The 26,455-nt window shown below is 36.8% G+C and overlaps 1 pseudogene; it reads right to left on the reverse strand.

Moving 5' to 3' along the window:
• Positions 1 to 12,775: 12,775 nt before the first annotated feature.
• Positions 12,776 to 26,455, reverse strand: part of LOC116900900 — a 147,618-nt pseudogene continuing 133,938 nt past the window's right edge.

Below are 26,455 nucleotides of genomic sequence, written 5' to 3' on the forward strand. Positions count from 1 at the left end.
ATCTGGAATTCACTAACAATTTTTCTAACATTCTTGGGCTATTTTCCACATCTTTTTTCATCATTAATTGCACATGTTTTAAGTATGTTGGAAAATTTCTTGGAAAACTGAGGAAGAAACAGAAAGCTTGACAACTGCAATGATCTGACTTTCAAAATAGTGGGGCTATTTGCTAGAAATTGTTTATTGTCTGTGGGAAAATGGAGAAGAAACACAGAAAGCAGCGCCATGCCCATTGTGTCCCTTCCCTCCCTTCTCTAGCCTTTCTGCCTGACAACTGACAATTGAACACTTCTAGTGACAGTGTCAACAAAGCTATTATTCCACCCATTGGTCAGTACATGTTCCTTTTCTGTCAGATGCTCAGGGAACTGAAGCATTATATGCTGATCTGCTCTCAGGGATACTTGCACTTAATCTGCATTATACACAACCTTGATTATCAAAGACTTGAATCATCATTCACCTCCATGAAAGCCCAGAGGCAAAAGACCATATAGAAATGACTGGCATTTGTTTTTCTGAGAGCAAGGGAGATAGTTCAATCTCAAAAAAATATAAACTTACAGCTTTTCTTCGCCAAAAATAATATCTGTCTTCCCACAGAGATAGGACCATAGCAAAACACAACGTATGCATCACATCTGTATGTAAAATTGCACCCCCTGGACAGTCACAAAAGCTTTCTTAAGTAGGTATTTAATAGCGTCTTGATTAATTTTTAAAGGTTATTTGAAATATTTGAGTACTTGGGAGGAGACTTTGAACGTGCAATTAATTTCTAAAATGGTCGTGTTTGATCTTTAACAAATATAATTTATATTTGTGTATAAACTATATTATACAATGTATTTTTGTTTTCATCAGACTATTAACCAAAGGAAATCCTTAAAATTTTCTATTTTACATCACTTTTTTGAACATCTCCCGCTGAGTTCATCGTATTTGGGCTGATTAACCTCGGTGCACACTGATTACCTTCCTCCTGCCTGTTTAGGTGGCACATTAGTGTGTTGTTGCTTTCGTAACCCCTTGTGCAATTGTTCAGTATTTTGTTCCTAGTTTTCTGAGAGCCTGAAGGGTCACGACTCACTGAGTTGCTGTGGGTTTTATGGAGAACATATGTTGCATCCTACTTGATGGTCTCCTTACACTTCTAGGGGTGCAAAGAAAATTGAACATTTGGAAGAGAGAAAAGCTTGAGTACCCTGCTTAGCTTAGCGGCAGTAAATAAGACACCAGCTCTGAGTCCTCAAAACCCTCTGAAGCATTGCTGTAACGTTAGCTCATAGCAGTAGCCAATGGAATTTATGAGATCCAAAACATGGTTTCTTTAGTCATTCTCAAGTTCTAATATTGCTTTGTTTCCTTCTGAAATACTTTATCTTCTAAAGACATTAATAATCTGCAGTCCTGTGAGACTGCAGTTCTGTGAGGAAACAGATTTCAGATAAGTATCCTGCAGTTTATGGTTCCAAAAGGTGCTTCTGCCTTCTTCTTTCTTTGTTAATTGGTGATTTCCACTTAGTCTCTTGAAATTTGAATGTGAAGTTGTTTATAGAATCCCCTGTTTTCAAAAGTTTCATGATTTGGAATACTAGCCTACTAGAAACTCACTCAAACTTCTACATTTTTCTTTTAAGCTACTTCTTAGAACTATTTATTTTTCCCCTAAACTAAATTGCAATGAAAATAATTTTCAATTCTCTTACTTAAACTTTTATTATCCTGTTGTAGTTAGTTAAACTGTAATTTTATAAAGTCACATTTTGAGTTACAAGTTATTTAAACAAGTATCCGATGTGAAAAGTACAATTTAATGAATGTTTGAAGTGAAAACCTAATCCCAAGACATTGAATATACCAGTTTGTGTTAGTAATCTTTCTCTATATATAAAAAAATACTGAGCTAACAAACTTCTAAAGATAAAAGGATTTCTTTAGGTTCACAGGTTTATAGGTTCCAATGAGTAGCTGGTTGACTTTGTCGGCAAGGCAAAATCATGGAAGAAATGAATAGTGACTTATAGCTGCTCATGTTTAAAAACAGAAAGAAGTGAATCCCCATGTAAGATTGTACAATGATCTAAGGCGCATACACTATGCTGTCCTCCCTAAAACGTCCATATATCCCCAAGGCATGAGCCAGAGTACTAAACTCTAACCCATACAAAACCGGGCACAGTCAGTATTCAAACTACAGAGGTTGGTGTAAAATGACCATATAAGACAGGGAAAGAAAACAGAATTAGAAACAACAGCAGTGGCCCAAGAAGGCAAGCCCCAAACTTATAGTAGCTGGCACCATGTAGGATCTTATCTCTGCTAATACCCCTAACGTTTGTCACTTCCATCTCAGTGCTAATCACAGAATGCCAAGCATGCTCCATTTGCCAATACTATCAAACTTCTGGTAATTCTGCATCCATTTCAATATCCACAATCAGAACTGATTGAAAGGTTTCCATTTTTTCTTTGTATACAAAGCTTTCTTATCCTCCCTAATGCTTTTGAGGGTCTGTCAGATTCAAGTGATAGCGAGCAATTCTCTCCCTTCAGTAAGTTCTGCATAACAGAATTTACCTAGTCCCATTTAGGCAGTTTCCATTAAAGTTCACGGCTCAAATATTGTCTATTGCATGTTATATCATCGTGGGTATATTTCTTCGATTTAAATGTTGGTTTATTTATTGAAAAATGGAGATTCTCATAGTGCCCATAACATAATTAAGAGTCGGACATCCTCCCCCAGATATATGTGGATTATTGCCAATATTTATGTGTTCTAAGTTTTACTCATCACTCTGTAGTTTGATAGGAAGCAATAAGACATTTAAATAACAATATAATAAAATTTAAAGAAAATCATTATGTGAGGTATGTGCCGATATTTCCTCTGTCCTAGACTCTTGCTACCTTTCCCTACATTAAGTAGACATTCCTCTATGAATGCACAAAAGAATAAGTAAATTAGTGAAGAAGCAAAGGTATTATATAAGTTGCAGATGCAACTATGGCTACACGGAGGAATCATTCTGTCAACCATAAAATGCATGTGTCTCCAGATCTAAGTCAAACTGTATACGGAGGCAAATGATTTCAGAACAAAAGGTATATTAGTGATCACTTCAAATGCTTTAGAGTTATACAGTAATTGAAATTCAAAACAGAAAATTTCAACACTGATACCTATTAGGAACAAACAGACTTAGTCTAAATTGTAATAATAGGTCTTCTTTAATTACCAAGGAAAGATAAACATTCAATCTTGGTTTTGTCTCTTTCTGCCAGTGTAAATTTTAAAGAATATTATACATTAAGAATATACCCTGAGGATGTCTAAACCAAGGGCAAATTTGAGAGCCTACTAGAGTTCTTTGACAAAACATTTCTGTTTCGATTCTGCCTACAATGGTCACAGAAAACAGAAATGTTGTACAGTGTTTTTTGGTGTGTGTGAGACATGATCACATACAATACACAGGTTAGCTGAAAATACCTCAAGGGAACTAAGATTGAGTATGTTGATAAATGCATTAGTGCTATGAGAATTGAGGATGTGATTAAGCTGAGGATGCCATAGAGATACCATAGTGTGCAGACGATTTCCAGTGAGGCACAAATTGAAGGATGACAACTTCTGTACAGCTTTTTTTTAAAGGACACAGATTCTTTGATGACAAGAGAACATCCCTACTTAAAGGCAATCAGAAAGTCATGGATTCCTGACAACTCCTGACAGGTATCCTCCAATGAAAGGCAAAAGGTAGCAGGATAGAACATAAAGGCTGCATAGAGGTTAAACCAAGAGACATGTAGTTTAGGATATTTCCTTTAAATTTAAGTATTGTTGAAAATAATGTTATTCAAAATGCCAGTGCATAATTAAAATTCATGTTATTTTATTATCTCATTTTTACATTAATTACAAATAAGAAATGGGGTTAAGACTATGATGGCTAATATGTAAGCTGATAAAAGTCATATGATAAAAATGTATTTGTTGTGTTAATTCCATTCCCAATATAAAAAAAAGGATATTAGAATCAGGACTTAGCATTTGTACCTTCACTAGTAAGGCTGGAGTTAGGGAGACTTTTTTATAATGTTGGTGGGATTGTTGAAAACAATTTCCTTATCTGTGTTATAGACTTAGTTGGTCTATTTTAAAATATATTCTAAGTAAATATACATGTTTCTGTGCAGTATCCATAACATTTTAAAACAGTGCATAGTTCACATAGAATTTGACATAAATACATTTAAATGCCACATGCAAGCATTTAGCAAGGACTTTTAAACATCATCCAATGTTAATTTTATTTTAAAGACAACGGTCCCATCCAGAACACACAAACCCACATGATGACATAGAAATTCTTATGTTAAAGTACACTGATTTTAAACACTGAGAACTGAACTTAGGACCTCACATAGGATAGATAAGCTCTGGGTAACACTGAGCTAAGTCCAGCCACCCTATGTCTACGCAATTCTAAGATATTAACTTATTCACACTTCTTAAGGGTCTTATGGCACACTATTTTTATTATCCTGTTTCTTTTAACTCTCAATGTTTTCAATTTTTATTTTAATGTATATTTTAAATTTACTTTATATCTGGATAATAGCTTTCCCTCTTTTTCCTCCAAATCATTCCCTCTTTTCCCACTCCCCCATACTCCTGTTCTCCCTTTCTCCTCAAGAAAGCTAGTCCTCCCACTAAAATCAACCAGCCTTAGCATATCAAGTTGCAGTAGAACTAAGTGTATATTCTCCAACTTTGGCTAGGCAAGGCAACTTAGTAGGGGAAAGGGATGCAAAGGCCAGGAGCAGACTCAGTTACAACCCTGCTTCTGCTGTTAGGAGTCCCAAATGAAGAACTACCTGTATAAGACACAATTGTTATATACGTACCTAGGGCCTACATCTGACATATGTGTGCAGGCTGTTTGGTGGTTGACTATCTAAGGCCCACTATGGATCCAGGTTAATTGATTCTACAGATTACCTTTTAGTGTATTTGACTCCTCTGATTCTGATTCCTTCACTCCTTCTTCCACCTCTTCATTGGGATTCCCCAAGTGCTATCTAATGTTTGACTGTGGGTCTCTGCATCTATTTCTATCAGATGCTGTGTGAAGCCTCTCATATGACAGTCTTGCTAGGCAGCTGACTGCAAGTATAACAGAATATCATTAATAGAGTCATGGATGGGTTCTCTCATCTTTTTAACTGATGAGTCACCTGAGACCAATGAGACTTCAGTTTAGTACATTGCCCAGGGATACAGAGCTAGTAAATAGTGGGGTTGAGATTTATAACCAGGCAAAGTGAGTACAGAGCCCGCTAAGCCTTCAATCACTCCTGAATTACTTTTCGTAAGATGCTTCTGAAAGGGTGTACTAAAGCTGGATCACTGCCAGGCCCTGGGCATCAGAAGCAACCTATAGCTCTTTTGTTGCATCCATCTTTGTCTTTCAGTCCCCTCCTTCTCATCTCACTGACCCTTGTTGCCCCACTGCAAAGAATCCAGCAAGTGTTGCAGAATTTCTACGGTCATGAATTACTTATAAATATGCCAATTCACTGTTTAACTCAAAATTAACATAAACCATAAGCAATCTAGTAATCACTGGACAGAGAACTTCACCATAAAATAAGCTTGCTATTAGTGATCATATATGTAAGAGTGATTTTAATGACATTATTATTAATGAGTATAGTATGATTTGTTACCTTTCAGATAAACACTCATTTTCTTGCATGACACTGTTAAAAGGCACGGTTAATGAACACAGATACAGACCCTAAACTCTCCCCTTTTGTTTGAACAATATAAGAATCAAAGCGGCTCAGACTAATAAAACTCTTCAAATATGACTGATTAGTATGAGTAATAAGAAAAATAATAAAATAGACCTGAACTTGGACCGCACATTGTTTCTTGTTTGATGAGTTTAGGCAAAGTATGAGTATGTAGTTTCTCTAAATTCTTGTCAGAAAAGGTAAAGGATTTACGTTATTGTTCTTGTTATTATTATTATTATTATTATTATTATTATTATTATTATTATTAATTACTCTTATTATTACTTTTGAGACATGGTTTCTCTATATAGCCCTGTCTGTCCTGGAACTCATTAATTAGACCAGGCTCACCTAAAACTCATAGAGATACCTGTCTCTATTGGGACAAACACAATTTTAGTATTGAGAAAATTATTCTCTGGATCCTTTTTTTATTCACTGGAGAGTAGTGGCAATGCATTTAGAAGTTTTGGCAACTTGTCATTTTTTCAATGATTTCAGGGTTTTTCTCCCCTTTTAGCCTTGTGGCCAAATCAAAAACCCCACAATAAGATTAACCAACAGAGCCCCTTGTTATCTCCTAGGCAGCAATCCTTCCTTGTTTCACACCAAGCTTCCCAGAGAAAATAGCCACCATACTGTTTAATGTGGCTTACGTGTGTAAATTCAGACAATACCTTTCTTGAGGTTGATATCACTGCTTCTTGAGCTTGATACATTTGCTCTTTGTCTTTCTGTGCATTCAAGGATGTTTATCAGAATCCCTGCCTTAGCCAAGTTGTTTTCAGGGACAAACCACCCCATACCTTGCTGTGACTATCGAATGGAACATTAAGCATTGCCAAGGTCCCCCAGGGAAGTATGAGTTGTTAAGAGAGATACTTACACTTTTGTCAGTCAGCAAACTAGAATCCAAACAATCTTTACTTGCTGGCTAATGAACAGCTGAAAAAGGAGAGGTAGAACACGAATGTAGTTTCTATAAGTTTGAGCAGCTAAGACATAGCACCAAAGATAAGGGTGGCTTATAAATAGAATGAAGTGGTTGCTCCTTTGCATTGGAGGTTGGAAGCCAAAGACCATGGTGCTATCAGGTACCACTTCTGACTAGGTTCCCATGCTCACTTCCATCCTATGTCTTCACACAAGGCAAGAACAGAGGGAGTTAGCCCTCTGGTGTGTTCTACAGAAACAATAGCCCCATTGTGATAATTTTTCATGCATATGATAAGTATACAGCAAAGCCCATCCTTGTAAGTAGCATCTTAAAAGGTTCAGGTCCAGGAATTTGGGAGAAAAAGATTTTATGTGACATATTGCTGTTTCATCTTGTTGGTTTTAGTCTGAGAGCCTTTTTAGCTTTTTTGATTACTGAAAGACCTTGCAATAGGATAGCAAGTTATATTTTAGAATATGTATCTATATACAAATTCATATTCAATAACAATTGGTTTAAAAGAGGTCATGGATTTGAAGGGAAGTAAGAACTAGCATTTGGAAGGGTTTGGAGGGAAGAAAGTGAAGGGAGAAATATTGTAATTAAATAGTCTTAAACACATATAACAAATTAACATTCTCTACCTTTAAAATATAATGGAAAGAATTGTAAGAGGAAAAAATTCAGCTGAAGGATCATTTTATTTGTTTCTATTGCCTGCAACTCTGTAAAAAGGTATGGAACCTGTGTCACCTTGCAGTCATCATGAGGAGAATGTTTTCTTTTCCCACCACCCGGAGTGCAAGTCTAAATTGCTTTTGCTTATTTGGTTCCTTATGGAAATAATTGAAAGTCATTGTGGCTCATTATGTGTGAAGCTGTAATTTGGCCTGTTTCCAGTCAGACACGTTTCCTGAGTGTCTGTACTATGCAAAAGTAGCCTTCTCTAGAACCTCCTGTGTCTTCTTGCAGAAGATTTCCACTACATTTTACTCTCCTCACCTCTAACCTGGAGTAGGTATTTCAATTCACAGAGAGTCCCTCCTGTGGCTACTGCAAACTAAGCTCTTGGCCATCTCTTTTACTGTTATCTTCCTGGATGACTCATGCTAAGCTTTGTGGACTTCTTGAACAACCTGCTTCAAGGCTTTCAACATTTAATATCTTCTCAAATTCTTTACTTCAATAAATAACAATTGGAATGGATGAATGGTTGAATAAACCACAGCTTCCAAATCACAGATTGTAAAGGGAGAATTATTTTTCGTAGTCCGGCAGGGGACTGTTGAATTCCTCACATGCTGTCCTCTGTTCTCAGGTAAGAATAGTAGGGAAAGATCTTCAAATACCTCTGTCAAAATCAGTTGCATTTCCATATGATAGTAAGGCATTCAGTTCTGCTTCCCTCTGAAGGTTATGTGGGTGATAAGATCTATCCTTGGTCCCTTAGCTGCTCTCTTGTCCTTACCCAGCACTACTGTTTTCTATTTTCTTTTATGAAACGAGAAAAGTCTATGGATTTCTATTCACACACAAAATCTACTGCTGAATGACTGACAAAAATAATTCAAATTCTTTTCATAAAGTGCAATTCCATTCATTGCCAAGCATTATAATGGAACAATAGTGATTGCATTATCAGCAGGGAAAAAAATTTCTCTAAAGCTGAACTGTTCTTATTTAAATTTTGTTTATACAGGTATTTATTATAATAAGATAATATTTCACTGTGAATTAGCAATTGAGTGAGATGTTCCAGTTGTTTGTAAAGTTTAATTCTATAGCAAAACATAATCTCAGGATGTAGCTACTGTGACAGCTAATGAATAAATACGAAGCTTATTTTCAACTCATTTACGCATTAGGAAATGTAGGTTTTAGCCTTCATTATTGTATCACATTCAATAAAATTATAGGCAGGCTTTGTCCTGATAAGTGAAATAATTTGCATACATCAATCACAGCAAGAAAGTAAGCTTCACATTTCTTATATATTAATACTGATGGGCAATTTGCATTTTAGTTTGACAAGGTAAAGGAGTATTTCACAGTACAATTAGTCAGATCTTAGGGCTTGAATAGTGTTGTATATTTAATCAATTTTCATTTTCATAAGCAACAATATTTACTTACCGCTGTGCTGAACATTGGAGCTTTGGGATGGAAACTGTTTTAGAATTTAGGGATAGCAAAGGCATTATCCTCTCAATAACAAGTGGAGATAATCTATACACTAAACATCATGTCTTGATATTTTCATTTGAATGACAAGATTTCATGACTTGAAGAAACAAATGCTATGAAGTCTTACATGTAAAGAGAGTAGTGTGGGTTCAGAGTCCGCATCTGAATCTCCACTCTATTGTTTGTCAGCCATGTGACCACATGAATGTTGACAAACTCTCTAACCCAGTTATACCCTACCCCTACTATTGCTGACTGTGAGGAAGCTTTTAAAATGCCAATGACCTTGATGAAATGCCCGGGATGTGGAACCTGATGATACCATCTAAAGTAGATAGACACAGTCCCAAGTGGAGAGCAGAGATTGAAGGAAAGGTCATCTAGTGACTGATACAACTTGGGATCTATCCCTTGGGAGAGAACCAAACCTTGACACAATTATTGATGCTGTGATGTGCCTGCAGATCATGGCTGTCCTCTAAGAGGTTTTACCAGCAGCTAACTGAGACAGATGCACATACTTAGAGCCAAACACTGGACTAAGCTTGGAGACCCCTATAGAAGAGTTAGGGGAAGGACTTAAGGAGGTTAAGTGGATGGCAACTGCATAGAAAGACGAAAAGTGTCCACTAACCTGGAACCCTGGGAATTCCCAGAGTCAAAGTCACCAACCAAAGAGCATACAAAGGCTGGTCGAAGACCCAAGGCCCCTGACACATATGTAGCAGAGGAATGCCTTGTCTGGCCACAGTGGAAGAGGATGTACCTAATCCTGTAGAGACTTGAAGCCTCAGAGAAAGGAGATGTGGGGGGGAGGGGTTGAGGTGAGAGTGGGTGAGTGTGGTTTGGTGAGGGAAGTGAGTGGGAGATGGGAGATGGTTAGTGGGAAAGTGGAGGGTGGGGTCAGGTAGAGATGTGAGAGGTGACTAAGTACCCTCGCAGAGGCAAAGGGGATGGGGGCAATAGAGTGAAGAGCTCTTGGAGAGGGGCAAAGTGGGCAACATTTGGAATGTAAATAAATAAAACAATTAAAATAAAGTTCCAATGTCTGTCAGTATGTAATGTCACTTACCTTGAAACCTGACAACACCAATTCAGTCACCAGGACCTATGTGGTAGAAGGACAGCTCTACAAACTCTCTTTTGACCTCTACAGCAATATTGTATAACACACACACACACACACACACACACACACACACACACACACACACACACACACGACAGAAAGACAGAGATTGTATTGATTTAGGCTTTCTAGGATTTTCAGTCCTACTTTGTGCCAATATCATGGTGGAATTATTAGGAATTCCATTGAGATGTAACAAGATGTTGATACTCTTTATTTTATCATTTCTATGATGTCAGTGAGATACATTATTGTAATTATATTCTACATGAGGAAACTGGCTCAGAAAAGCAATGCTATCTGTCTAGGTTCCTAAGCCAGTAAAAAGTAGTTTATAACTGAAGCTCTACATTTCTTGACTTCATGCTTTGTAGAAGATCATTGAAAAGCTTATGACGAAGCTGACAAAGAATAATAGAGAAAACACTTGTACAAATGTAAACATCTTTAATGTTTTTATATTAACTTTTGGATCCTTCTTTGTAGGTTTAGATATTTCGAAATCTTCTTTAATATGTGTTCTTATCTTCCCTTCTAGCCCATCTTCAAGAGGTAGGGGAAAAGGAAAGTTAATAGGAAATGAAAAATGTGGACCTGTTTAAAAATGTGACTTTGATGCAACCCCAGGCTTTCTTGTCAGGATATCAGCAGTCCAGTCTAAAACACCAAACACTAATCAGTAGCAGCAGACAGATGCTTTGCCAAATCAGCACAACCCTGCAGAAGCCCGAGGAGCACCGGGAATACCACAAGAGCTTCTCTGGCACGTTTCTCTTTGTGAAGTCCTGACAAGCAAAGCTCAGTGAAGACCAGTGAAGATTTGCAAAGTGTACCAAAGCCACAGTATCTGTGCAGTTATCTTTATATTCTTTCTAAACAGCACGTGCCCTCTCAAGCTTCCATTCAGCAAAATATCACATGTCCTTTCACAAGACAGCTTCCAGAAAAATGCAACATGTCTGTTCCAGACTGATTCAGAGAAGAAAGTGAAGCAAAATAAGAAAATAGAGAATTAAAAAAAAATAGATGTCCATTCCTTCCCCTAGAACAAACCCAGTTCCTCAGACCACAGTTCAATCACAGAGACATTTTCCATTATAGGCAGGCTGGAACATGAGTTTTCCGTGTGTTTGTTTGTAGATTTATTTATTTTTTAAAATTCATTTTCTACCTAGTATGAAAAAGACTTTGAGCATCTAGGGATATAGTCCAACCTTACAGTGCATTCAAAGCCTGTACTAGGTTATGAGTTTAATTCTCAACATCTCAGAAATTGAACAAGACATTACATACCTGTAATTCTAGCACTCGGTAGATAAAGGCAGAAGGAGTAAAACTTGAGGGTCATTATACTTGAGGGTACACTGAGATACATATAATCATCTCAAAAATTAACTAACTAAATATATAAATATAAAAATATTTTTAAAAATAGTGAGATATACATTGATGTCAGTATTAAGAAATGTGAGAAAATAGATATTGACATAGTCATTGATCCACAGTTTTATTCTTCTTTTAAAATTGTTTAGCTTTCTTTATTCATTAAAAAATTATGTAGTCAAAGACGACTTTTCCTTACAGACTCAACAGAGAGTATGGCCCACATTTTGGGGTACTAGATTGTTTAACTACATCAAGGACAGGTATGACAAAGCAAAAATACATTCTTTGGGAACCCACTCTCAGGTGACTCAGCTACATCTTCTCGGTTTCCCCAGTGAGGCCCCAGTAGAACTGACCCAGTTCCCCTTAGCTGTTAAGAACAGTAGGAGAACCACCAGGAGGCTGTCACTCAGGGCCTGCTCTGCCTCTGCTTGCCCTCAAGAACCAGTGAAGGCAGGCCAGCTGGTGTGCAGTGTGCTCATTAACCGTGGACCAACAGAAGAGCAGCAGGTTTGGAAGGAAGAAAAGTACTGCAACATCCTCTCCATACATTATGGGTTAGAGTAGGAGGCTAAAAAGAAACAGGCTTCAGGCCAAAACCTCTGATTCAAAGCACATGTGCCCCAGGGGTCAGGGACAGGCCAAGTCATCATCTTTCCTCAGCTTGGTGTCCTGTCACTCAGAACCAGTACCTTGCCTTTCAATAAATCCTGTGAATATGGCAACATTAACTGTGTATGCCAGTACTGCACACTGCAAACACTCCAGTGACAGCCGCCAGTCACCATTCTCACTCTGTGAGAACAAGGACAATTTGTTTTTGTTTTTTTTTTTTCCAGTTCTCTAAAAAATTTAGAAGTTCTAGTGAAACATTATCAAGATGTCAAGAAGAGAAAATCTCTGTATTTCCAGATGAAGTCACTGTCACTCTTTGGAGTACATCACAGACACAATCAAAGAGTTTGTTGGTTGCTGTTATGACTCTGGGCAAGATGGAGAGGGTTTCCCTTCTGCCTCCATGGTCTCACTAGGCAGCCAATCTTCAAGGTAGACATGCTGCTTATTGAACCTAAGAAGAAACACAGCTGGAGCTATGGGGGATGTTTTTTGTGATCTTGCAACACACATGAGGAAATTCTGATGCATTCCAGATGTTAGGGCTGAGGCAGAGCACCTGCAGGAAACCTTCTCTGAGGCAATGAGATGTCATGAATGTATATTCTGCTGACGGTGCCTGTGAGCAGGTGGCCTGAGTGACATCCTCGTGTGAGCAGATGGCTGGGTAAATGTCTCATGGCTACTCTGACTGTCCCTTTCCTACAGCTGTACTATGTCCGATAGAGCATCAGTGGGAAGTTCTCAATAATAAGGTAGTCAGCATGAAGAAGGACCACCACATGAACCTAAAACTCCACTTTGAAGTTGGTGATCTCCAGTGTTGAACAGTTGAACAGTCTGAGGAAGACCATGTATCAGGGGACAGAAAGGTTCCTACAAATGTCCCCCATAAGCAATTTAAATATTCTGAATCTCTGTGGCATTGCATGCATAATCTTCTGCACACCTTCAGGTCTCCACCCGTACCAGATGAAGCTCTATGCTCCGGATAGCAACATCTGGATGCTCCCACCTGCTCTCCTCTAAGGCTGCGTGATAGCACTGATAGTGGAGCTCAGATGTGCTCTGATGAAGAATTTGTGAAGTGAAGCCCTCCCTGACATTCTGCAAGATTTCTGAGGTGATCATGAAGTCAATAAGACGTGCGGTTACCTTCCACTTCTGGGGAGCAGAGTGAACAGTGAATTCACAGGTCTTGGTCAGGTCCTTGACCAACAGGGACCGCCGCATGTCACAGTGCAATGTATACTGAATGTTCACAAACATGCGGTGGTAAGTCTCATACAGAACCTTGCTGCCTTTCACAAGCAGAGGAAACTCAAAGGGAAACTCAGTCTTGCCACTGGGAATCTTTCCTGGCTTCAGCACATCTGTGGGTCTGTTGATAAACTGGGTCAGCTTCACAGAGTTTGCAAAAGGTTTCAAACACACCCCACTTTTGGAAATGAGCTGGAGGTTAATAATTCCTTCCATTGTCAAAGAGACTCCCTGGTGCTGGAATGAGTCCTTGCTAGAGATGACCACCATACCAGAGAGCATTTCCACAGCATGATACACTTTATTCACCCTTTTAATGTAGATGTCCAGAGTCCATAGTTTTATTCTTAAATGTCTAGGTTTAACAGGACTCTGTAGACCACAGAATGTTTCCTAGTCACTATCTTTACAAGGTTACGTGTTGTGGGTATAGGCATTTAGATTAGTAGTAGCACCTATCAGACATCTAATATCTAAAAAGTCAAGAAAGAAGAAAAGTAAAGTGTCATTTCAGCAAAATATAAAAACAAAAATAAAAAAAACACTTCAATTAGTCATGGACTAATCTAGTGATTAAATTTTCTGGGATTTCTTTGTCACTAATCTTTGAGACTGAAGTGAAGGTTGCCAAATGATGCATGTTTTTCTTTTCAGATCATACAAATCTTTCAGTTTTGTACCTGTTATACCTTTTGTTGAGCCATGAAAGACCATAGTGTATATATAGGATCAGGAGTTGTGGGTTTAGTATTGCTTTAATAAAACAATTTCTCTGACTTTTGTTAATGATCAGGTTACTTGGTTTCCTACCCATGTGCAAGTAACCACACCCCAAAAAGTTTGTCAAAAGGGATTAAGCCAGGTTGGTTAGGTGAATTACAAAAATAATGCAAAGTACTTACAAAACTGAGTGAGAATGTCCTAAAGAACAGAGTACAATGCTGTGTCTTATGCTAATAATCTTTCAAGCAAAGGCGAGATGGTATGATTTGTTAGTATTTGAAACTTTAAAGAAACAGATGTTTTAAAAATATTTGACAGAAATAGAATAGAAAGTTATTTTCATTTTACTATCATGATAAATGATCATTTTTTAATTGATAAGATTAGGAGATTTGGAAACCTTGAGATTTGTATATTTATCGAAAAATTTCTCAGTCATATAGACCAATTGCATTCCCATGCAAGAGCAAACCTAGTAAATGTATGAAATTATGTATATTAAAGGATAGGAAGACTCTCATAGATACTTTATAAATCTGATCTAGGGGCCCTCAAGATGATACAGCAAATAATGATGTTTGTTGCTAAAGAAAGAAAGAAAGGAAGGAAGGAAGGAAGGAAGGAAGGAAGGAAGAAAGAAAGAAAGAAAGAAAGAAAGAAAGAAAGAAAGAAAAAAGAAAGAAAAGAAACTGAACAAACCAAACACCTTTTCTGATAATTGTAGGTGCCTCAATTTGAAAAAACAAATCTCCCTAGTAATATAGTATTTCTTCACTAGTTTTCAAAGTTGTTAAATGGGAATTCTGTAGTAGGGAAGGTTACATTAGGCAATGTCCTGAGCTCTGCCTCCTCAGGATTTCTATGATTCTATGAAGTCATAGACAAGATTGGACAGCTATTGATTCACAAGAACCCGGAGAGTCACGCAGCAGCTGCAGAAACATATCAAGCTGTCTTGCAAGCTGCCACAAAAGATTTATGCTGCTCCCTTAAGAGCAGCCAAAAAGTTAGGACTCTTCCGTCTCTATCTCCTGGTTGCCCTTTGATCATCTGCTGGAACTCCTGACTCAGGTTTGGCAAGTTGTCATTAGACGAAAGGTCTTCATGAATTGTATTTTGTTCTTTGGAAAATGTTATAGGTTATACTTTTTTTTAGGAAATATTACATTATTAATGATGTTCAATATATATTTTGGTGGGCATTATGGCAACTCACTTAATTATGTCCAATGCAGACAACTATAAATGTTTTCTATTTCCACTGCATTAAATGTTCATACGAGCAGCGTCTCAATTTCAAATATGATTTTTTTATGGCTTTTCTTCAAATTCAAGAATTTTGATTTATTTTGTCAACATATCAATTCTATTGCAAATCTCATTATTTTCAGCAATATGTGGGCATTTAAAAACTACAATTATATCCAAGAATATAATAATATATATTAGCAGACATTAAACATTAGTCATGATATTATATACTTAACATTTGAGATATTGAATTTGCATTGAAGGCAAACAATTTTAAAAAGAGTCAGATACAGCCAGACCTGAGAGTCATGTGGTTCAGCCGTTATTTTCATGATATGGGAGACTTTGATATTAGAGAGATCACATACAGAAAAACTCAAGTATACAGACACAGTAGAAACTGATGAGATATTGATTACTGAGCTATGGGAGGATGTGAAAAGTATAACCTATATTTTCTGAACTCATTTCTCAGGATCTCCGTTCGTTCGTTTGTTTTATATTTTTTCTGTTTGGTTCTTTTTTGTTTTGTTGTTACTCATTCTACATTGCCCAGGCATATCCAAGTTTTCTGTACATTAAAGACCATAAGATTGTTAGGTCCTTTAGGAAAAAATAAAGAAAAATCATACTTATGAAACTGAAAAAGGTAAATATGTGCATAATAGAATACTGTTCATCTACCATTAGTATGAAATGTATTCTGTCTTTTACAACAATGTAAATAAAACTGAAATATATTCCATTAAGTTTCATAACCCAGACACAGAAAGATAGATGTAATAACATATGAGATTACATGGTAGTTATATTTAATAACAATATGCTCTATTTCTTGAAATTCCTAAAAGTATAGATTGTTTAAATATTTGTATTTGTGTGTGTGTGTGTGTGTGTGTGTATTCACTTGTTCAGTTCTGTGTTCCAGAGCACAAGCATGAGTGTTAGTCCCTATCTCATGTGTGACACATTTTGCTAGTTGTTATTGAATAGGCCAACAGGTTGTCTAGCGCTCAAGCTTCTGGAGGATTTCTTTGTCTCCACCTTCCATTTTTCTCAGAAGCTCTTAGATTAGAGAGTTCTATAATCACATCTGGGGTTATATGACTTTTAAGAATGTGAACTAGAGTTCTCGTACTGGTGTGGCACATGCTTCATCTACTGGGCTATCTGTGGAACTCACATGTTCTTACTACAAAAGGAAATGTGGACTCACTACTGAGTAGGCATATAATTTTGTGATATAATTTTAAGGCGTTGTTGTCTTCATTATCTTAGTTTAGACATTCCAAAATAAATTTCAAAATAGTACGCTGCATACAAAAGCACGTGTCATTTAATTTTTTAATTAAGAGGTGATACCATTTAAAACTAGCACATTATAAGTAGGTAGAAAATCATTTATGTATATCAAGTGATAAAACCAATCAATCACTGGAAAATTCTGTAATGTCATTCTTCATCCAAAAGTATGATAGGGCAGCTTCCCAAAAAGACAGATGGGACTACTCTTAGAATATAATCTAACTCTCCTTCCCCACCTTGAACACTACAATTCTAGGTTAGTCCTAATTCTGGCTGGGTTCAGTGCAATAAAGTTTCAGTACATATGCTATAAATATACCTAGTCATTGAAGCAAATTTAAAAGTAATATAAATACAAACCTTTGCTTTGTCTATGCTGTCGATCTGAAAGATACACAATATTTCTTGTAAAGACTGTCAGGCAGTGAGCCAAGTGAAGCAGACACTGGCTTTGACATATAGGGTTTTAATTTTGGCCCTGATAGGAATTATCTTCAGATGCTTGTACTTGTGGATCTCTATAAGACTTATCATCCCCAAAATAGATTTTTGCAAGGTCTTTATCAAAAAATAAAATAAAATAAACCCAGTAGATAATTGATATTACTTTTGTGTTTCTCCCTCTTATCATTATTAATATTTTTACCATAGACTTGATAACTATGCAAGAGTGCACATGATTTAGAAATTATGACAACACAGGCACACATGATCTAGAAGGCCCTCAGCTTGCAGAACACCTTAGCTCATCACATATGCTGCCACCATTCTTTCCAGCAGGACAGTGGTTCATATGGAAGCCTCTAGCCATTTACTCTTCATATCCATTCTGAGCAATACTGTGGCAACTTGTCCGTGTCATACGGGCTGTTGAATATTTTGAAAAGCTTTCATCAGGAAAGAATAAGGTTCTACACGTACCTTTTCTTTAACAATCCATGGCTCAATTGAAAAGAATTTCAGTTCTTTCAAATTTCAAAGGTCACAAACAGAAGTAGAGAGCATGCTAGAAATGAACAGTTCCTCTGCAGATTCAGCATGCCTTTCAGGATAAGTAACTTCTGTCAGAATTAGTCTAATGCTAAATCATTTGAAATGGTAGACTGAAGGTCAAAGTAATAAAAGTTTGGATAACCACATAGATATTCCTACAGGAAAATTATACTGTTCCCTTCTCTTCTTGGAGGGGAATCATCAATGAGATTTGCATGGTTCCTAGAATTCAGAGCAAGCAGAGCTACAGGATTCTGTGTGTTTAGAATAGGAATATGCTAAAATTTTACCTTATGAGTGAGATTAGGAAGGAGAAACCCAAAGACTTACACTCTCAGCAGTTATGATTCACAAGTATATAATTAGTACAGTGAGTCCACAAACAAACAACAGTAATATGGTCATTAATACTAGTTGTTAATTTGACATTCCCCCAGGAGACAGGACTTTGGGTATGACTGATAAAGGGTATCTTGATCACAATACTTGAGTTGGGCCACTGTGCAAAGCACCACTCTTTGGCTGGGAATCCTTAACTCTTGGATAGAGGGATCTGAGCCACTGCATACTCTCTGCATCAGGCCATGGCTAACATGGGAAGAGTTGTCTCAGTCTGCTGCTACATGAACCAATGTTAGAGCTTATTATTACAATATCATTAGTGTTATGCTTGGTCGCTCTACATTACAACACACTTAAGTAGATTAAAAGTATTTTTAAGGTTGACAATCAGCAACTGTGCCTGTTCATGTGTAGATGGAGCATCTGTATCATTCCTGCTCTGCTCAGGAATGGGCGTAGTGAATGTAGGAGATAGAGGATATGGTTGACCTCCAGATATGATATGGTTGTTATTAACATGAGCTCACAGTACCTTTGGTTCCCTGCATAAGATCTCCATAAGACCAAAACACTAAAAAAATTCCCAGCTTGGAATACAGAGGGGTTCTGGATCCTTCACTCCTAGCTGAGGAGCTAAAAACAGCTAATGGCTTTTGAAAAAGAGAAAACTACTTTATTTGGTATCAGAGAAAGTCTTGCTCATGCCTTAGTGGATTATATCATACATGGATCAATGAGTGACCCAATTGGTATCCGTGGTTTATTTAAAAATGGCATAGTCAGGAGGAAAATAAGAGATGAGGGCATGTAGGGATAGAGTGGTTGATAGATAAGCCCATACTATACACACATATATAACATTCTGTACATATATATGATTATTTCAAACAGTAAATTAGAAAAACACATAAATGTTTGTTTTGTATACATATATGTGTATAAATAGATAGAAGAAAGATAGATAGATGATAGATGATAAATAGAAAATAGATAGATAGATAGATAGATAGATAGATAGATAGATAGATAGATAGATAGATAGATAGATAGACAGACAGACAGACAAAGGTTATTGTCAGATGATTGCCCATGAGCTGTGCATATCTAGGAGCTGATGAAGTGGTTTGGTGCAAAAATAGACTCCTTGAGAAGCCTGATTATCTGGGTTTGACTCCTGGAATACACATTGTGGAACGAGAGAAAACTGACTTCTGCATGGTGTTTTCAAATTTTCATGTGTGCACCAAGGCATATGTGTGCTTGGACATTTGTGAGTGATTCCAAGCCCACTCTCACACACAAATAAACTAGTGGTTACGAAATACTATTTTAAAGAAGGGATTGAAAGAGCTGAAAGAAGTTTCAACCCCATAAGAACAACAATGCCAACCAACCAGAGTTCCCAGGACCTAAACCACTACCCAAAGACTATACACGGACTGACCCATGGCTCCAGCTGCATAGATAGCAGAGGATGGCCTTGTTGGACACCAACGGGAGGAGAAGCCCTTGGTTTTGCCAAGGCTAGATGCCCCAGTATTGGGGAATATCAGGGTGGGGAGGTGGGAAGGGGGTTGGTTGGAGAGGGGAACACTCTTTTAGAAGAAGGGAGAAGGGGATAGGTTAGGGAGCTTATGGACAGGAATCTGGGGAAGGGAATAACATTTGAAATGCAAATAAAAACATACACAAAACAATGCTACTTCCAAAAAATTTTAAGTGTGCTAGCAAGACAGCCAATCAGAATTTGAAAGAGAATGTTTCAGATTACTTTAAAGACAGTAAGAAGAGAACACAATCAAAATAGAATTGGAAGGAGGATGGGGAAAAAGCAAGTAAACAGGAAGAAACAAAAGCCAATGTGGTTGCAATTCCATGAAAATGGGATAAAATCTAAAACCATCTGAAAATTCTTTGTTGAAAATCAGGCAGAAAAATATTACTACCATCTTGTAAATTTTGTTTATAAAAATAAACATTAAATGTTTTTTCTTCACTAAAGGCAATGCCCACTTGAATTTTTATCAAGCATTTCTGTATTGAGTTCATTCATTATGCCTTAGTGCAGCCGTAATAGATTTCATGAATCCTGTATGGGAGTGCAGCTTAAGTAAAGAAGAAAATAGCTCCATTCATTAGGTTTCTCATTCACTTGTTTGTTCAGGCATCCATTCTTTCATTCACTCATTGTTTATAGTAATGTAATAGGTCAGTTTATGGGAAAACTGCCAAGACCTTGGCTTGACCTCATTTGAAAAGATGGCAACACAGAATGAAAAGCCTATTCAGTGTTTCTATTTGCCTTTAAAAACATGCCCACATACGGTCTTAAATGAGGCTACAGAGGTTACAGCACCAAACCAAGTATCAAAAGCGAGGTGCGTGCTCTTAGAGGTTGCAATTGATATTCTCTGTGCCCTGTTGTTCCTTTTTCATGAAGATGTTAAAAAGTGCTCCCAAATCAATTCACCGGGCCATGCCTCTCTCTATAATCTTTCCACAGTACTTTGGCTTTGGGACAAATATAAATTAGAAGTGAATGCAGGGAGAAAGATCTCTCTAGCTAGTCCATTGGGTCATTATTTTTTAAACATAAATAAAATCGAACTGTAATTTATAGCTAGTAGTTCTCTGAGGTTTACATCCTCTCCTTCTTACCTATATTTTCTTCTCTCATTATAAATTAATGACGGTGAGCAACAGCGCTTTGTTGGGGATTGCTGTAAAAAAGTGTCAGTAGAAATTATGACTCTTTGTCAAGAAGGATTTGAGATAAAAGAAAAGTTCTGGATATGAGTTTGTTAAAAGGCACCACCTCATAGCATCTTCACTTTCTATACGTATTTAGGTCACTAATGTATTATGTATCTTAAATTCCATCTCCACAATAATATAATAATAGACTCTTTGTGGATACCTTGGCTTAGAAGTAAGCAAAAATAGTGTGTTTCAAGGAGAGGGGGAAGGAGGGATGAAAGGAGAGAGAGAAAGGGAAGAAGAGGGAGGGAGGGAGGGAGGGAGGGAGAGAGACAGAGAGAAAGAGAAAGTCACTTTGGTAGTTATAATATTACAGCAACTGGTAGTTAAGTATTAGAGCAACTGATAGTCTAAGCTCTTCACAAATGTGGGTATTTTTTTTAAATAAATAAAGTAGTTGCCATAAATAACATTTCATTCTTAGGATTAGGAATACAGAGATGTGTTTGCTGGTTACTCGACACTGAAGAACAATCAAGAAATTAAGAAAACCACCTTTAGCTCTGAGTTTATTCCACTCTATCCTGGTTAATGAAATAGGATGGATGCCCTGTTTTTAACTGGTCATCAGCCAGTGGTCACTCTGTACTTCTAGTAAGTACTGTGCTTCTGTACCACCAGAGTTCCCAGGACTTCTTGCTAGCCTTTGCCAGACATCTATTTTTTCAACAATGTGGTAAGTTTCTTCCTCAATTTCAGTGAGGGAATTTATGGGTGATGTTTTCTGTATATTGAGGTGAAAGTATAGATTACTATATTTTTCTTCTTTACTGACACATAGTCCATCCCTTGGTCCTATCCATATTAGCATAAGCTGAGTATATGGTTTACGCACTAGATAGAAGCCTTTCTGTGGTAAGATGTATATTAATTATGTTGAAGTTATTAGTTGAAAGAGAGCCTCTGCTCATACAAATTATATTACAATTTGTTGTTTTAAGTTTCCTGTTCCATGATTAGTTATTTTAATAGTCTAATATTTTTCTTTTTATTTTTATCGAATATTTTCTTTATATTTTAAATGTTATTCCCTTTCCTGGTTTCCCCTCTGGAAACCCTCTATCCCATCCTCTCCACCTGCTACTATAAGGGTGGTGCCCAACCCACCCATCCACTCCTGCCTCACCATCCTGGCATTCCTTATATTAGGGCATTAAGTCTTATCAGGACCAAGGGCCTCTCCCCACATTGATGCCCAACAGGGTTATCCTCTGCTACATATACAGATGGAGCCATGGGTCCCTTCATGTGTAATCTTTGGTTGGTGGTTTAGTCCCTGGGAGTCCTGGGGTGCCTGGTTGGTTGATATTATTGTTATACCTATGGGGTTACAATCTCTTCAACTCCTTCAGTCCTTTCACTAACTCCACCATTGGAGACCCTGTGCTCAGTCCAGTGGTTGGCTGCAAGCATCCACCTCTGTATTTTTCAGGCTCTGGCAGAGCTTCACTGGAGACAGGTATATCAGGCTCCTGTCAGCATGCACTTCTTGGCATCCACAATAGTGTCTGCATTTGGTGTTTGTATATGGGATGGATCCCCAGGTGGGGCAGTCTCTGGATGGCCTTTCTTTCAGTATCTGTTCTATACTTTATCCCCATATTTCCTCCCTTGAGTATTTTATTCCCTCTTCTAAGAAGTACTGAAGCATCTATGCTTTGGTCTTCTATTTCCTTGAGCTTCATGTGGTCTGTGAATTGTATCTTGGGTATCCCAGGCTTTTGGACTAATATCTGCTTATCATTGAGTACATACCATTTATGTTGTTTTGTGTCTGGGTTCTCTCTCTCAGGATTATATTTTCTAAGTCCATCCATTGCCTAAGAATTTCATGACATCATTGTTTTTAATAGCTGAGTAGTACTGCATTGTATAAATGAACCATATTTTGTATGCATTTCTTTGTTGACAGACATCTGGGTTCTTTCCAGTTTCTGGCTATTATAAATAAGGCTGCTATGAGCATTGTAGAGTATATGTCCTCATTATATGTTGGAGCATCCTTTGGGTGCCCAGCAGTGGTATATAGCAGGATCTTCAGGTAGGACTATTTCCACTTCTCTGAGGAACTGTCAGATTGATTTCCAGAGTTGATTTACTGGCTTTCAGTGCCACCAGCAATAGAGGAGTGCTCTTCTTTCTGCACATCAGTACCAGCACCTGCTTTGTTACCTGAGTTTTTGAACTTGGCCATTCTAACTGGTATGAGGTGGAATCTCAGGGTTGTTTTGATTTGTGTTTCCCTGATGACTAAGGATTTTGAATATACCTTTAGGTGCTTCCCAGTCATTCGAGTTTCCTCAGTTGATGCTTCATTGTTTAGCTCTGTACCCCATTTCAATAGGATTTTTGGTTCTCCGGAGTCGGAGTCTAACTTCTTGAGTTCTTTGTATATATTGGATATTAGCACTCTATTTACTATAGGATTGGTAAAGCTGTTTTCCCAATCTGTTGGTTGTCCTTTTGTCCTATTGACAGTGTCTTTTGCCTTACAAAAACATTGCAATTTTATGAGGTCTCATTTGTTGATCGTTGGTCTTAGAGCATAAGCCATTGGTGTTTGGTACAGGAAATTTTACCCTTTGCCCACGTGTGTAAGACTCTTCTACACCTATTCATCAATTAGTTTCAGTGTGTCTGGTATTATGTGGAGGTCCTTGATCCACTTGGACTTGTTCGTTGCACAAGGAGATAAGGATGGGTCGATTTGTATTATTTTATGTGCTGACTTTCAGTTGAACCAGCATCATTTGTTAAACATGCTGCCTTTTTTGCCACTGGATGGTTTTGGCTCTTGTGTCAAAGATCAAGTGACCATAGGTGTGTGAGTTTTTTTCTGGGTCTTCAATTCTATTCAGGTCTACCTGCCTGTCTACAGGTAAAACTACCATACAGTTTTATCATAATAGCTCTGTAATACAGCTTGAGGTCAGAAGTACTTTTATTATTGAAAATAATTTTTATGATTCTGGTTATTTTATTTCAATTGAATTTAAAAATTGTTCTTTCTTACTGTATGAAGAATTGAGTTGGAATTTTGATGGAGATTGCATTGACTCTATACATTGCTTTCAGCAAAATGATCATTTTTACTATTTTAATCCTGCCAATCTATGAGCATGGGAGGTCTATCCATCTTCTGAGATCTTCAATTTCTTTCTTCAGAGACTTGAAGTTCTTGTCATACAGATCTTTCACTTGCTTGGTTAGAGTCATACCAAGGTATTTTATATTATTTGTGACTATCGTGAAGGGTTTAATTTCCCTAATTTATTCTCAGTTTTGATTAGAGGAAGACGAGTGATTTTTTTTGAGTTAATTTTATATCCAGTCACTTTGCTGAAGTTGTTTATCAGGTTTAGGAGCTCTCGAGTTGAATTTTTGGGGTCACTTAAGTATACTAACATATCACTAACATATCATCTGCAAATGGTGATATTTTGACTTCTTTCTTTCTAATGTGTGTCCCTTGACCTCCTTTTGTTGTCTAATTGCTCTGACTGGGAATTTGAAAATTATATTGAATAGGCAGGGAGAGAGTGGTCAGCCTTGTCTAGTACTTTTGAATTGAAAGGACTGTGTTCAGCTTGGGTTGCAGCCATAACTTTGGGGTTTCAGACTCTTATCAAAGATGGAAATGGACATCTAACAAGCAGAAGTGGCAAGTGTTTCTTTCACTGTGACTCCTATTCCTAATCTGGTCACTATAAAATACATCAAGATTGAAGTTGCAGGTACTTTTTGGATTAGTTACTTGCTTAATACAATTTAATGTTTTCAGAATTTCTTACATGGGTACTGTAGTTATAGCCTCCTCCCCCTCCCTATTCCTCCAGTGTCTATGTTTCTTGTTGACTAAATACGTTACTTTTATGCCTCAATTGTGTGGTTCACAGCTATAATTAAGTATATATTTTATACAATTATATAGTATATATTTTATATAGTAACAATCTTCATATTGAGAGATTGTGTTACGCTCATGACTTTAGGCTGACCTCTTAGAATTGCCTAACTTCTAAGGAGGCACTTTCCAGCAGAAAATTAATTCTCTATTTCTTACCAACCATCAGTTGCCTATAGTTTTCTTTGGGGAAAATACCTAACTCAGCTCCCTCCACACCAAGAATAAAATGAAAAAGAAAAAGAGCATCTCCATTCTTCATATAGTTCTTAAAAAATATTTCACTGTATTCTTTTGTACTTATAAAATATTTGATAATGTCTAGTTTTTAAAATTCATTTTAACTAATTAAAAACAATACATAAAATATAAATCCTGTATACATTCACTGAATATCAAACAGTGCTTAGTACATCTATATCTTCTATAAGCAATGGTTAGCTAAAATTAAATACATTTATCTTTATCCGTTGTCACTTCCTTATGGTAAATATTGTCATCTATAATCTTATTGTTTAAAATATCTGGTGGATTACTGCTATCCTACTCATCATATTGGTAGATTGTTTTTGAGCTACTTAAACCTTTGCATGTGGTATTGTTTGTTTACTTTCATTTGCTGAGCATCTTGCAAATGTTAAGGGCAAGTCTGTGCAGCATATATACTTGCGATCTGTGTACTCACCTAGAAAATGGTTGTTTTTATCATTCTTTGTTTTGATGATATTTAAGTAGATGTATCTGAAATATGGGTTCCTTTCTTATTGCATTATAGATTCTTCTCATTTCTTCTTGAGATTTGGGTTTAGGGCTTTGTATTTCAAGAAAATAGCACAGTGGACACATAGATAGTTTATAAGTAATCTCAGAGGATTGTTAATTCAAATGCTCAATTCCAGACACTTTATTATTTCTTACTTAGTGACATTCAAAAATATTTATTGGTTAAGTAAAAAGTTATAGCTAGCATGAGCAGATCACTATGGCTTGTCAGATATAAACAGATATTGTCAGTTACACATTAGGTAATTTACTTAATCGTAATAACTTACATTTTAGCTAAATAATTTGTTCTCATCTCATAAGATGTATTAATGTTAGAGAATATGAACTCAAGGTGAGAAAGCTGGTTCTAGAAATATAGTTCTAGCAGAAATTGCGTAGAGTGTAATACCATAAGATCTTCGTGTTGAACAGGAACCTAAAGCTCACATGTGGTATGGTTTGTTTGCTCATTTATTGGCATTTTTCTAGGCATATAAACCATAAATTCCTGCCACTAATAACATAACTATATTTAAATTTGGTAGTTTTCTTTTCTCAAAATGTTGTGAAATGGGATGTGGATGAAATGGATGCCGGACAACAGTGACATCAGTTCCTATTTTAAAATCAATACACTAGCACATTTTTATTGAGTTATACAAGTTACAAATTTTTATTGTAGTTCAGAGTGAAGATGCCAGATAGAATGCTGTCATTATAAATACAATTATTCTGTTCCTGATTGCATGCTTATGTCAAAAGTCCTATTGAGATGGGAATGCTGATGACACAAATATAATAAAAAAATCCCTTATTCATTTATGGCCAGCAAAACAATATTATAGGATGATATATCTTAGCTTTCTTCTGGCTACTAAGTTGGGTCTCATTATTTCCTATTATGTTTATTGTTTGTTGAGATATGATTTCCAGAGATATTATCTTCACCATTAATATTTCTGCATTGCCCTATATTATAAATTGTGTGTCCATACCCAAGTGGTAAAGATATAAATTTATGAAAATAATAATGGCAAATTGGAATAAAGCAACTGTCATATTCCAAATGGACTAGAACAAACATACTGAAAAT

The sequence above is a fragment of the Rattus rattus genome, chromosome 5, assembly GCF_011064425.1.
Source record: "Rattus rattus isolate New Zealand chromosome 5, Rrattus_CSIRO_v1, whole genome shotgun sequence".
Taxonomy (NCBI): domain Eukaryota; kingdom Metazoa; phylum Chordata; class Mammalia; order Rodentia; family Muridae; genus Rattus; species Rattus rattus.